Source organism: Oxyura jamaicensis, chromosome 13 (assembly GCF_011077185.1).
Source record: "Oxyura jamaicensis isolate SHBP4307 breed ruddy duck chromosome 13, BPBGC_Ojam_1.0, whole genome shotgun sequence".
NCBI lineage: Eukaryota > Metazoa > Chordata > Aves > Anseriformes > Anatidae > Oxyura > Oxyura jamaicensis.
Genome location: NC_048905.1, coordinates 84,442 through 99,614, shown reverse-complemented (window position 1 = coordinate 99,614; position 15,173 = coordinate 84,442). Strand labels below are relative to the sequence as shown.

The 15,173-nt window shown below is 48.7% G+C and overlaps 1 protein-coding gene across 7 annotated transcripts in view; it reads right to left on the bottom strand.

The window, feature by feature from the left end:
• The window catches only part of HTR4 (5-hydroxytryptamine receptor 4), a 125,612-nt gene extending 110,498 nt beyond the window's left edge, over window positions 1-15,114 (bottom strand). For all 7 annotated transcript variants that reach the window (XR_004754388.1, XR_004754385.1, XR_004754387.1 and 4 more), the window contains exon 1: window positions 14,891-15,114. The gene's annotated coding sequence lies outside the window, so the exon portion shown is untranslated. The remainder of the gene's footprint in view (window positions 1-14,890) is intronic.
• Window positions 15,115-15,173: the final 59 nt, after the last annotated feature.

Sequence of the window (15,173 nt, the reverse complement as noted above, 5' to 3'; positions counted from 1 at the left end):
GAGGCATGTGGCTATGCATCCTGGATGCACTAAGTAAGCAGGCAGGAGTACCTGTAGTTACAGTGCACCTGCTACATACACCTGTGCAACAAGCATAAACTGCCCTTGCAAAGAGGAACAGGAAACACTCAGCTGAAACAATCTGCTCCCAGTTATCTGTAGCTTTGGTTTGTTACACTTAAAGACTTCACCATCATGTTAGCAGATCCAGTAAGTAAACAATTTTTCCCCATGAGTTTTCCTTGTGATCTTGGCTTTTTCACAAACAGCAGATCACACTAAAATTAGACTTTCCCTACAGGAAATTTCGATTTTACATTTTAAATAAATAAATAAATAGTAATAATGAAAATCTGCTAGGTCTATTAGTTATTTCAGCTCCACATTTCTCTTTAGATAGAGTGGAAAATAGATTCTTAGGACATGGAGAGACAAATCAGAGAGGGAAAGACGCTGAGGGAGACCCTGAGGAGCTGTTTAATCAGAATCAACTGTATTTTAGCCCACTGTAGATGACATTCAGGGATGGAGATTCTGCATTCTCCTTAAGCAGTATCCTGGGGGAGTACACATAGAGATTTTTCTACAGTCCACCCTAAATCTTTGTAGCTTCATTTTGTTGCTGTGACTTCTTTTCCTACCCCCAGTAGACACAGACCTGTTACTGCTCTCCTTTCTGCAGATAGGTCTGTACTGGTGAGTAGCGCCATGAGCATGGCCCTGCTCTCCTGCTCTGCTCTCAGATCCGCACCTTTCCTGAAGTGCTATTCCCAACCTGAAAAGAGCGCTGGGGAAAGACTCCTTCCCTGCATTGCATTCCTCCATGTGAGATCTGTTCTTGACTCTTTTTCAGCACTAATCAGTGGATTTTGTTGTTTCCCCGCTTTATCTGTGTTTCACATCCTTTTCCATGCAATGCCTTCCTAATCAGTAATTGTCCATCTGCTTTTTGTGCAGTAATTCCTGCCTCAGGAGCTCATTGTCATCAGGTCCATCAGCCTTCTGTGACAGAGCTGCCCTGTGACAGCCACAGCACGAGTCCTAGAGGAAGTCTCATGAGAAACATTGCTGAGTTTTGCCCTGGATCCACGTTCAGAACCACTCAGTCCGACTGGGCACTCGGGTGTGACAGGGCTGGCCCACACAGTGGGCTACAGGCAGCGGACTGCACCTGGGTCCTGCCTCCCGCATCACTGCCCGCTGGGTATGAAAACTGTGACTGAGAGCCACAGGCTTGTGGTGAAAATCCTACATTCATGGCAGCTGATCCTGTCCCACCACCGTGTAAAGGCGTGTAGCTAGCACACCTGCACTGCTCTCAGAAAAGGGCCTAAGAAAGGAGGAGGTGGCATTTGCTGGCATGTGGCATGTCACAGAGCCACCACGCACCAACCGTGCCAGCAGACCTCTGCACACACCTCTGGTTCCCCAGAAAGCAGCTTGCCACGTGCTAGAGAAGGCTCAGCAGAAACCCTGATGCAGCGAGATCGTAACATCTGATTAGGAAAGCTGTCTGTATTTATAATCAAGCCTGTATGTATGACTGTGGCTTCATGCTCATTCATATATGTGTACACAGCCAACAGTGAAAATGGCATCTCGACATTGAGCAACAAACACGTCATCTCGCCCTCCTTGCATGGCCAGACACATGATACCGCACCTGCACCCCTGTGCTCCATCCCCAGCGCTGCGGCACAAGGAGGACACACAGGAACTGGCCCGGCATACTGCCAGACAGGACAAAACAACTCTGCTGTAAAAGGTTTTGACAAACATACACGGCTGAGAGAGGACGTGCAACAACTTGGTGCTTCGTGTTTCTGACCGGTAACTCCAGCTGAATTTATCGGTATCTCTCGTGGAACCACAGCCATGCCACACGGCACAGTGTTCGGTTTGTAACTGCACTGATACCATAGGAGTTTGGCAGACTGGGTTCCCTGGTCCACGCTCTTTCCTTGACCACCCCAAGCACTGCTAACAGCTTCTGGTAGGGCTTAGCATTGCTCGCAAAGGCCAGATAGATGAGGAGACAAGTTTACAAGAGAAGAGGCTCCAGATAGTCTGGCGGTGTTTCCCCTGTTAACAACAGAGCAGCACGGCAGACAAGGAGCCCTCACCTTCCTTAACACAAGCAGAAAAGAGATCATAATTCATTAATTGTTTAGAAAAGTGCAGAGGGGCACAGGAATTTAAACTTCAGCTAGGTTTTTACTGTCTAATTAATGCTGTTGTAGAAGGCTGGCCAGAGGAAAGCTGAAGGGATGAAGACTTTTCCCACCAAGTCTCCACAGGAGATGCAGACAACCCACCTCGCTGCTGTAAAGGGAGGGAATGAGCATCGCTCCATGCTCCACAGGAATCCTACAAATGCTCTGGGGTTAAAATTACAAATCCTTTTTGGTGTCTCTTTCGCTACTTGATGGGAAGAAGATCTCTGTTACAAGCAGTCTCCTCCCCGAGGAGGAGAGACTCCTCTGCCCCATGATGCAAAGGGTGGGGGGGGCCTCATGGGGCTCAAAGACCCATCCAAAACTGTCTGGACACAAACCCCTAGGGAAGACAACCTCTTGGTGGCCAGGGCAGACTGAGTTCACGGCTGTGATGATGGGGAGGGGGAGCTGCAGTGTGATGCTTGATTCAGTGCGGATGCTGCTTTGAGGTGTCCCACACCCAGCACTATTTTTGCCTGGGGTAGGAGCATTTGTCATTTTTCTTTGCACATGTCTTCAGGGTGCTTTTCTTGCTGTTGTTGTTCTTAGTCACGCTTTTTTAATTCTTCATCACCTAAAAATGTTCTCCTGTGCCAAGATCAGAGCTTTGAGTCTCTCTTGGGCTCCCTATTTTTGGATCCCTGATCTGGGCTCTCATTGCTATTTTTTTCTGTTTTTAAATAAACAAAAGCTGTCACAATAAATGTCCATGGACCCAAAGTGTAGTGAAGGATCAGATGTTTGCTAGAGGGATGCGGCTGTGGAAAACAGAGGAACCGACTGGGAAACGTTGCAGCGCCAGCCACCCAGCACACATCTCAGTTCATCCATCAGGCAGCAATGCCAGGAGGGGAAGGCAGCGGAGTTCCCAGAACAGGATAAACGCCGATGAGCCAAAGAGAGACACTAAATCTGCTGCCACTGTTATCATTCCTGCTAGGAATAAATAACAGTGAGTGCTCCCAGACCACAGCCCTTCTCATTTTCAAAGTGCCAAGCAGCCAGAAGACACTTGGTTACGGGTGAGCCTTCACCTGCTTTTTCCTTGCCCTTCTTTCTGACCAGCATAACAATTGCTGCTCCAGCAGGGCAGGGCAGCACAGGGATTAGCACAGCAGCAGGGGAATACAGGGGCTGTGCCCCCCACCACACCGGAACCCCACAAGGTGAGGTTTCCAAGATCCCCCTCACAGGGCCCCTAGTGCAGGTGGATGACGGGGAAGGTGTGTGCCTATGTTACATCAAATCCAAAACATCTGATTATTGACTTTAACCAAGAACTGCAAAGTAACCTGAAATATAAATTAGTGTTCAAAGCCTGTTTCATTGCTCTTCAAGCAAATTTCAGCATCCCTGGTAAGCAGACCTGGCTCAGTGTGGTTACTGAACACCCAACCAGCGCTGCAAATGGGAGGAACCTGAAAATGCTACCTGGTCCCTAGCACTGTCTTCTGGAGAAGATGACCCTAAAGCTGGTCCTGGAATTAAAAGTTCTTTCCCCAGACAGGGTTAAAGCAAAGTTGAAGACTTCCTTAAAAGCAAAGCTGGCAGCCTTGTCCAAATCCTCTGAGCAGGGAAGCTGAACTTGCTGAACTTGGCACCACCTGGCTCAGCTGTATCCTGTCCACCTCACAGTGGCTTCAGCCCTGCTAATCAGAAAAATGTGACCAGAAAACAGTTTTTTTAACAAGAACATTCTCCCTGAGACAATTTAGGAAGAGTGAAAGACCCTAAAAAAGCTGCTGTGTGCTCATAAGGAACAGCTTTCCCATGCAGACCAGGTTGAGGACTCAACCATCCTTCCAGGAGGTCTCAGAGCTTTCTGCACATCCATATGCAGCCCATGGTACTCACAATCTACTCCCCACCTTTTAATTTTTACCTCTACCTGTACTTACTCGGCAACATCTGTACTTGTTCCAGGAAGCCAACAAGTCATCCTTTCCAACGCAGAAGGAATTTATGGTAAAACATGGTTCAGCTCAACTCTTCCCTTGCTTGCCCAGTCCCTAAACGGCAAGAGGTTGAGCTGTCCTCACTTCAAATAAGCATCCAGTCCTGACCAGATCTGTACATACTTGGGATCTGTTCATCACCTCTGCAGCTTACAAACCAGGCTGAAAACATCCTGAGGCAGGTCTTCGGGCAAAACTTCACAGCAGCACCTGGGGGGCTGGTGCAAGAGCTGAAAATTTATTTGCCAAATGTTATTTTCCTTCACATACTATCTTGAAACATAATAACATAAATCAAAATCTACATGCAGCACTCTTTCTTCTGTCTAATCTCTTTAGTTATTAAAAGTCTGCAGCTCCTGGACTAAGCTGTAGCATTTTTGCTTTCACTGGCATTTCCCTACCAATATTTGCTATCAGAGTTACTCAGCCTTTCCTAACTCTTGTGATATTTCTCATTCCAGTGAAGTATTAATGACACTGAGGAGCACGCTGGAGTTTTCGTTGCTTTATCTTACTCTGGGTCCTTTCCTCTCTTAACGGCAGCTCAAGCACACTTCTGGTCCCTGTGACCTTCTTAGCTTTAAAGCGAGAGCGGGATGATGTCCTGGATAAGCAAAGTGGACCTGTGTGATTTCAGCTCTTACACCAAAAAAAAAGTATTTGCCCCAAATCCTTCTTTTTAAACAATAGTTAGTCTGAAGAAGCTAGTCCTTAATAAAGCCCTAATTTTCTTTGATGTCTCCTACGTAATTCATTGGAAGCACAATCTGCTGAGTAGGAGATTTTTTTCATGCAATGTATATTTACCAACCAGCTTTTATACGCCAAACAATGGCAGCATCGTGAGTTTCATGACAGTTTATTGGCATCCCATTGTCATGGTATTGTAATGTAAAAGATCACTCTGGGCCCCCTATTGTGTTAATTCCAGAACAAAAACTTTAAAGTTACTATTGAAGAGGGTATCAACACTTTCAGGCTAAAACAAACCAAATCCCCATGTCAGCATTTCTAAAGTGTGTATAAATCAAAAATAAACACCTCAGGAAAACACAAGGTTACAGTCTCATGTGAGAAGCATGTTGCATTGAATTGCAAAATCCACAGTGACCAGAGCCCATGTTTCTCCTTCTGCCTGACCCAGAATTGAACGGACAATCTCACACCCATCCTATGCAAAAACTGTTTAAGAAATAGCTGGCTGACAACTGGTACTCAAGGGAGCCATGCAGGAAGGAGATATTCCTTTTTGGAGCACTTCATTCTATAGGAAAGAGGATGCAAAGAGACAGTGGCCTGGTGCACGTGTGGCATTTAGGAAGGACTTTCCAGCAGCTGCCCAAGGAAGGGCCCTGGAAGATCAGGGACACCACAGCTATGGACACAGGGGGGCTTCAGGGGTTAATCACTAGCCACAGGACACCACCAGGCCCCTATTTTAAGGGGGTTCTGCAGATAATGAGGGGAAGTTTTAGTCAAGGCTTCGTGATGCTGATAGGGACAAGACAGGAGAGTGCTCAGTGCTGGCTGCCTGTAGCCATGCTTTTCTTCCAGGAGCTAAAAATTTACCTTGCACAGAGGTCTTCTCTGATATTTGCACCCACTGTGCCCTGATTTCATGACACATTGTCACCCATACACCATGGTTTCTCATGAGGAGCCCTTTTTTTTTTCCTTTCAGCAGTTACCTCCTCCAGTGGTATCAGTTTCCCAGTGGATTGGAGAAATCCTGAACTCAGTGGGCAAAAGAGAGGAAATTCCCTTCTTCCACTTCCTGCTTTCCTGGTTATATTTTATATTGTGCAATTATTGCTTGCTTTATCATATTAAAAGTAAACAGAAGTGCAGATAGGGCTGGTCATTTTCTTCCAAGAGCTGTAATAGAGGGTTCCGATCAATGAGATCATACAGCTAAACAGGGCACACAGAAAATCATGCACTCATAAAATACATCTTGCAATTACATTTTAATTGGCTCCTGTGACTTTCCCCTGACCAGCAAAGCTCTTAAACAAGTGGATGAAAGCAAAAAGGAGGAAGGAAGGCAAACTCCATCTTCCACCAGCAGCAACAGGCCTCAAGCAAGTGGCCATTACATGCTTACACAGTGGGTCTCTCTGCCACAGGTCCTGTTTTACTTTCACCAAATTCTCACCCACCCTCATGAAGTGAGAATAAAGAGGTGAAGCCCAGACCCATAGCACTGCATGTCACAAGCAAATCTAACCCAGAAGAGTCTTGTGCACCCTGCAAATGTCCCCCAGTGTGTTTACTCTGTAGTCCCTTCACAAAATAAAAGTTTTCTCCAGAAATCTCCTAGACATAAGAAGGGTAATGCAAGCCCTTGATATTCAGTCGCCTGATACCTGCCTCATCCAGCCTCTGACTTCCTGTTCTGCTCTGCTAGGCACAAAGGCTGTGCACATCAGGGAATATTTACTGATTTATGTAGCCTATGGAAGCCAAGAAGACCTTCTGTTTCCCATGGATGTGCTGGGCTTTATGGCATCACACAGTGCTGAACTGTGAGGTGAACCTGGCTGCTCCACCATCAGAGTGGTGTCCTGCAGGCTGCAGAAGGATGAGTAGCACCTACTACTCCTGGGGACCTGCTGTGCCAAATTTCAAGCAAGAAGCTGAGGTATCAAAGTTCTCCTATTTCTCCTCGCTGGCAGTAGTGGGAACCCAGTTATTTGCCTAAGATTAGGCAGAACAGACCTGTGATATCCTCCTGAGAAATCAAGCAGATCATGTCTCCAGCAGACAGCATCCCCATGGCTATAAAGTAACTCTCCTGATTTCATCCCAGAAAACACTGGCTTCAGAGTAAATCCTGGAATCCATTTAATAAATACTTTTTTTTCTTTAAATGCCCCTCAAGACCTTTTAGTTTCTAATGCTTAGCATATGTACATTTGTACTAAGTTTTGTTTAAGTCAGCTCAGGTTCAGGTTAGATCAATTCCTCTTTAGTTTGAGCTAACTCAAGCCACTCTAAGATCAATTCTTAGAAACCTTATTTTTAAAAAAAAATCAAACTGAAACATAAAGTAAGATCTTGCTTCCTTTGAGCTGCCATGTATTTCTATAGCATTTACAACACTTCCCAATGTAATCCTCAGTAAGACTTGGGCTCTGCATGTCACTGGCACATAGAAAATAGGTTTGGGTTTTATAATTTCACAGATGCTTTTGAAAATCTTATTTATTTACATAAAGACTAAGCAGCTAAAATAGGCCCTGTGCAATTCTGAGTAAAACAGGAGTAATTCAGGTTACATAAAAAACTTACAGTAGTGTGAAAAGCAGAAGCTTATGACCTGGCAGCTATGACCAGTGACTACTACAGAAAAGCGTCACAATAACCACAAAACCAGTGAGATTCAGAAACACAAATATCTCTACACAGTGTGAAGGGACATCTGCAGAGTACAGATTTGAGGGAAATGACTGAAGCATCCCACTGGAGATATTTAAAACTAGACACTTAAATGGGGTTACATCACACTGGCAGTCAGTCACTAGTGGAGTTTGACAAGGCTCCTTTTCAGGGCCAGTTTTCTTTTATGTTTTATTAAATGGCTTGGATGCAGGACTCGAAGGTACACTAAGTTTGTGGGCAACACTTAACTGAGAGGAGCTGTTGAATCCGTCAGGGATAGAGTGGCCTTGAAGAGAGATCCTGACAAATTAGAGGGCTGGGCAATCACCAGCAGTATGAAGTGTAACAAGAGCAAATGCTGGATTCAGCACCTGGGATGGCACAATCCTGGATGAAAATACAGACTGGGGGACAAGGGGATGGAGAGCATCCCTGTGGAAAGGGATCTGGGGGTTCTGGTTGATGGCAAGTTGAAGATGAGCCAGCAGCAGGCCCTAGCAGCCAGGAGGGCTAACCTTGTCCTGGGGTGCATCAGGCACGGCGCTTCTGGCTGGTCAAGGGAAGTGGGTGTCCTCTGCTCTGGTGCAGCTTCATTTTGGGTTTTGTGGGCAGTTTAGTGCATCACAGTATAAGGACATAAAATGGTTAGAGTGGCCAAAGGTTGGCTATGAAGATGGTGAAGGCTCTGGAGGGCAAGACATTTCCTTAGCTACAGCTTTTCTTTTGTTTGTATTTTTCGTTTGTAGGTAAGAGAACAGATAAGATGATCAGAGAAGTCCTTTTCTGGCTTTAAATATCCATAGATGAAACTAGTGATAATATTACTGTCGGCTTCGAGGTGGGTAAGATTTTCCACTTTGGAATCTGCTTTTCCATGGAATAGCACCCCCAGGGAGCGATTGCTCATAGGGTGATAATCTGTCACTGGAATAAACCAGTGCATCGCCACAGTAACAGTGTGTCACCTGCACCACAGACACTGCCAGAGCACATGCCAGGGGTTATGTCTGATTCTGATACCAACCACTAACAGTGATTTGGAGAAGTCCCTTTTTCTCTCAGCTTTCCTTCTAAAAGAAGAAAATAACGGAGCTGCTGTCTTCAGAGAAAGGTTTAGAGTAAAATAATGCACTAGGTATGACTATGGTATTATTATCATGACAGCTTATGCTACTTGACTTGCTGGCCAATACCTTTTCTCAGCTGGAAGTCTGGTGATAGCAAAGGTAGACGGCACTTCTTGGCAGGGAGAAGGGTGATTTGGAGAATAACCTCCAGCATATGCTGGAGTTGAATTTAAAGCTTTCTTTTTCCTGTTGCAACTCTACCATGTGCACCCAGCAAAAGAGTTTTGCTGGATGTAGCATTCTGTTGATTTCTAACATGCCTGGAAGATGCTTTCTCCTCATCTTTAACCCTCGTTCTCATTACCATTTCACTGATTCCTTTAGCCTCTCTTATCAGGCACCTCCATATTACAACTTCTAATTATATTCATTGCTATTACCTGCCCTTATTTTTCTGGGTATATATTGACTGCTTTTAGTTTTTCATATTTTATTTCCTTTTTACCTTCTCTGCTGAATGATAAAAATTTTGCTCAGTAGTATTTCCTGTTAGGGAAAACATGTTTTTGTAACATCCCCATGGAGGGCCCATAAAAAAGGAAGTATCTTCCATTGCTTTGACTCATCTAAAATCAACTGCACCTTTCAAGTCCTCAGACAGACCGCTGAGAAAGGCTTTAATGGTGACAGAGATGACTTCCCTAATGTTAACACAGCCATTGCACACCTTCAAAGAGGCCAACAATTCAGCAGATTGCCACAACATTTTTCTGCAACTTTTCTGGTCCTTATTACACCAGCCTGGGTCCCACCTTGCCACTCACTTCACAACAAGGGCCCAGTGGTGCACACCATGTTTAGCTGAGGTGCCCCACTAGAGTCAGGACACCTCAGGACGCCTCCTTGCCTGGTGAGCCAGGACTCCCATATGGATGAATTCATTCACAGTCCAAATTAACCCTTCTGCATTTGAATAGAGTGTTGTGAGCTTTTCATGGATGCCGTGAGAGTGGCTGCTCAGATGCTGAAAGGAATAGTGTCACAGTTTACCAATTTCAAGCACTTTCAGGCATGAAGGTGAAAACCAACTCCTTCCTGAGGAATGCACACCCTCCATGTGGCTTGAAAAACTGGGACTTGAGTGTGCAAGAGAGTTGGGCAGGGCAGCAGCAAAGGACAGCACTGCAGCACCGGGTAGAGCCCAGAAATCTCACATTACTGACCCCTGAGCACTTCTGGTACAGACATATATATATATACACATGGTAACTTAGTGCCAGAGATGGGGACAGCCTGGAGAGTTGGCAATGTTCCCCAAACACCTGGACGGGCACACTGAGGAACCTACCTTTCAGTTAATTCCCCACCCTTTGCCCCTCCAGGAGCGCAGGAGACAGCTGGGAAGCAGCTGAGGTTCCCAATGGGAGAGACATCGTGCCAAGGACCTGGGAGGAACGGCTGGCCCAGGAGAGATCCAACTGTGCCTCACCCCCTTGTAATGTACGGCATCAAATCCACCTCAATGGGAACTATACTAAGGGCAGAACTTGTCTTTACTGTCTCAAACCGAAAGGGGAAAAAAAAAAAAAAAAAAAGTAAAAAAAAAATGAGCCTCACAGCAGCACAACTCGGGACACACTGAGCCCAAGCAGAGTGGTGGCTCTGGTGCTCACGGCTGTGAGCAGTGCTGCTGCAGCATGAAAGGCAGCAGCAGCCACTGGCCGTGACTTCAGTCTTTCGGTGTTTGGCTGAGCGTGGCTCTTGCCCAGCCAGGGACAAACGGCCAGGCCCTGAGCTCGGGGGCATGCAGCGGGAGGATGGGGATGCAGCTGGTGAGTGGGAGTGGGACCATACGGGTCTGATTTTCAAAGTCTATGCAGAGGTCTTGGACTTTTTTGGCTCTTTTGGGTCTTTTAAGCCATTGCTGTGGGTGCGAGTACCTTCACCTGTGGGGCCAGAAGGAAGGGATGAGGGCACAGTGGAGGAGGCCCCAAGCTCCCACCTTGGCTCTGCAAAACACCAGATCAGGGGGCTCGGGAATGGCTCCTGCCCCGAGGAGCAGCAGCCCCACCACCACCCCCTCCAGCAGTGCACGAGCCACTGGGCAAGTGCACCTGCCACTATTTTCTCTAATTGCTCCCCTAATCACATAAAATTTTCGAAGTCCTATTTGTCTTCTTACAGAGTAATTTGCTTTCCGCTGAGCATTGCTGGCTGCGTCCCTCGCTGTAACCCACGTGTCTGCAGCCACTCGAACACACTGGGCTTGAGGAGGGGCCCAAATAGGATTATTGGTTCTAATAACAATAAGTCTAACGGAATTACACAACATGACCAAATTAAAGTCAGCTGCTCTGAAAGTCCAGGTTTCGGTTTCCTGTTAGCTAAGAGAACAAGCAGACGGCACATCCTTTTCCCAGCTCCTGACCCCCACGCAAAGGCTCCCGTGGGAGATAAGGCGTGCTCTGCACTCACCAAGGTGAGGGTTAGACCATGCCGATAACCACCAGCTTCTACAGAAAAAAGGCAGCCCCACACCTAAATGCAGCCAGGAGAACAAGGATCCCCTGGAAGTGGCCACGAAGGAGATTCGACATGAAAGCCATGAAGCATTTTTCTCCTCCCCCCCATAAGATGCATGGCAGTGAGGTTCTTCCCAGCCAAAAGCAGCCTGCCCAGCTGAATGCCAGCAGTCACATGTGCCCACACAGCAGCAGCCTCGAGCTGCAGCTGGAGCTAGGCTGGATGTGTGTTTTACCTTTCCTGTGGCTTTACCCCCCACCCCTCTCCCCGCCGCGAGGAGGCAGTAGCAGAAACTACGCTGATGGGGTCTCTGGGGACCTGAAGGGACTGCCCTGCTCTCCCACCCCAGAAGTAATTCCTAATGGTGAGGAATGATGCCATGCTTTCTCTTCTCCTGTATCAGCACAGATATAGATGATATCTATATAAGCAGATGACAGGATAGCCGAGGCCAAGTGCACACCTGAAGGTAGAAGTTGCTATCAATAGCTAGGATAAAATTTTGGGGGTATGTGCAGGGCAGGTAGAAAGGGTCCCCCCTGCATCTTTTCAGACAGCGTTTGGAGGGAAGCACTCCACTTCCCAGAGCAATCAATCAGGCTTCCAAAGAACTGTTATTATCATTTAATTTGGTATATTGGTCTTCTTAGACTTGGAATTTTTTTGAGAAACTACCTGAGGAATCAAGCACGGGGACTGGCACGTCAGAGTAGAGAATGGTTTCTCACTTGGAATTCATCACCATCTTTTTCAGCAAATGGGCTAGGGAAGCCAGAAGTGGATAATTAATTAATAGTCTTCCCATAAGGGAAGATTTTCTTTAACCCTCAGGAGCTTAGCAATTGTTATGCCTTGACACACAAGGCTCTATCGACTTGGCACACTGTTCGGCGAGATGTTTAGCTGCAGAACTCTGTGTTTCTACAAGGTGCACTACAGGCTTTGTGCTAAATCCCAAGGCAGTGTGAATCAGCAGGGCTGCATGACAAATTACGGAGAGTGCTGCCATTCACACAGGCTGGGCACGTGTATCTGGGAACGGGCCCAGGCCTGGGGCCATTGCCCTACCCCAATTCTCCACTCCCGTACACCAGCAAGTGCTGAAAGGACGGCGCGGCAGTCCCCCACTTTTCACACCAATGCCAGCTTTGGTTTCAAACACAAACCCACAACAAAGTTTTCCATATTGTGTAGCGTGACAGTTTGATGTGCAAGGCAATATGCTTCCTCCTTGAAACTCCTTGGCACACACTCCAGACCTTCCCTTGATGCTCCTACAGCGAGGGAGATGGCATGAAGCACACTCAGCCCCTGCAGAGGACCCCACTGTCTTCACAAGGCTCTCAGCTCCTTCCCACCCCACCCCACCCCCCTCCCCCCACGAGCAACATGGGACCAGGATCTGGGCCTCCTCCCTGTCCTTGCATCCCCCCAGGCACTGCCTCCTGCTGTCTCCAGCTGAGGATGGAGGAGCGCAGAAAGCATCAGAGCCCCAAGGGGTCCTCAGAGGAGCAGTGGGGTATTCCTTCCTCCTTTCCAGCATCCTTCTCACCACAACCTGCCTGCACTTCTCTGTGCCATGTCAAGCCACCTCTCTCCATTCCTGGGAAGGCATCGCTTCTTGCCTTCCTCTGGCAACCCCTGCCACTCGGTGTAGGCGGGCAGCTCTCGCCCAGAGGACTTAGACCCTTGCTCTTTGTCCTTACTCCTGGAGATAGGCACTACTTGCAAGAGGGGAGTGAAGGTGGAAAGCTGGAGACGTGCCAGCTGGTTCCAGAGCATGGGGAGGCCACAGCGGCAGCAAAGCACCAATGGCACCCATAGGAGCGCAGCTGGCACAGAGGAGCCGTGTGTGCAACTTTGGAGGCTTCCTAGAGAGCTTGGACAGGCGCACTCTGCTTGCTGCTCCTGCTACTTTCAAATCTGTGTTTACAAAGTCCTGGGGAAATTAAACTATTTAAGTCTATCCCCAGCAGGGGACTGTTTAAAGAAATAGGATAAATGTACCTTAGTGTGTAAATACTTATTATTTAGGCAAACAAACAGGTTCACTCATATGTTTGTTTTTCGATTCAGTTACTGGACGGTATTGACGGTGCTGAGGTTGGGCTGGGAGAGGAAAAAGGAAACAGCGAAGACCTTTCCAGAGGCTGGAAGGCGGGTGCTGCTACTCGCACACAGCAGGGGGTTCCCCTCCTGGGGGGAGCACCATGGGGAGCCGGGTTCCCTCCTCCCCAGAGCATGCCCACAGATCCTTTTCCACTCGCCTGCCCCCAGAGCTGTTCTGTGCAGCGCTCTGCAAAACCCCATGCTGCCTTACCTGGAAACTGCCCACGTCCCGGGCTATCCATCACGACTGAGATGACAACAAACTTCAAGCAACCTTGTAGAAAAGTCCACCTTGTCTTCACTATCCCAAGCAAAAGTAGCCAACTGCTGTAACACGGGGCAGAGGAAAACATTCTCCTCCAAGAAACGTAGAACAATATTCCCAATTAAAGAAAAGCATTTGATTTTTATAAAGAAATGATGTCATAATGACATCACACACTTCAAAGCATGGTCCAGGCCAACTGCCACTGCTGTCTGGGATCTTAAAGCCCATCAGCCAGGACTGATCTCCTTCCTAGCTGCCCCGAAGCAGCAGAGACTTGCAGCTGTGTAATGTTTTAATTACTCACCCTTCTATGAAGTTTCCATAGGGGAAGTTTGTTTTGGAGCTAGGCAAGATGCTTCGGGGGTTCAAGGAAATGACACCAGTTTTTCACTCACAGACACGGCTCCGTCCCTCCTGGCGTCAGATCCACAAATTGGCTCCTCTCCCAGTACCTGAATGCACTTAAAAATGAATACGACTCCTGCTAACTTCCCTCGTCTTTGGAGTAAGTCTGAGCAAGGTCGATGATCAGCAGCAACAAAACACGTAGCCTCAGTGCTGTGGGCTTGGAATGGATACAGAGCCTGGACACCCTGGATGTGACAGGGAAAGCTTTGCACTGTGGACCTCGGGCTGTGGCTGGCAGAGCACAGAGCTGTCTGAATTCCCACACCTCTGCTCCTGGAAAACACCTTCCTTCAGCATCACTTACACAGTGTTTCCTATTCCTGCAAAGCCTGACAAGCTTCTCTCCCTGGTAACTTTCTCAGTGGCATCAGGCTCCTGTTCTGTCCCAGCTGGAAGAATGGTTTCCGCCTTCCTGTGGGTCACTGCTGACAAGTCCAGCAGTTTGCAGAATATCACTAGTTGAACAGACACAGTGGCATCAGAGCTAGCAGGCACACATTCTGGTAACAAATCCCAGTAGGAATTGGAAACAAACCCCGAGGAGGGGTGCTCCTACCTCACTGGCTATCTGCACTCACACACCTCAGCCTTCCCCTCCAGATACACCAACAAAAGCAACGGCACAAATCTACACCAACACTCCGGGCACTCGCAGATGCCCACATAATGCCACATACAAAGGCACAACCACAACACACAAGACTGGGTGCACGCCGAGTGTGGGTGCACACCGAGTGTGGGTGCACACCGCCTTCACCCCCCGCACGGGCAGGTGCGCTCACACAGGTGCAGTGCACGGAGCCAGCCCTGAGCAGAACGAGGGACGGCAGCTCCGGACCGACCCCACGAATCCCGCCGGCGTCCCACCCCCGTCCAGCCCCGTCCCCCCGGATCCTCCCGACCCCAGATCCCCTCTCTGCCCGCTCCCAGCACCCCGGGGATGCCCCGGGGCCGCCTTACCAGCGCCGAGCCGGAGCCGGGCGCACGGCGCGGCTCCCCAGGCGGTGCGCCTCCTCATCGCGGCGGCGGGGCAGGACGGGGATGCCCGGGCCGATGCCGGTGGGGGGCTGTAGGCGTGCTGATGGGATGTAGGACCGGGGGAAAGGGTGGGGGGGGTCCACCCGTCGGCTGCCCGCGGGGCTGCGGCGCGGCCCGCCGAGGAGCGGCAGCAGCGCAGGGCGCGCTGCCCCCGCCCCGCCGCTCCGCGCCCGCAGGGAGCGCCCGCCCCCGACCCCCGGCCCGC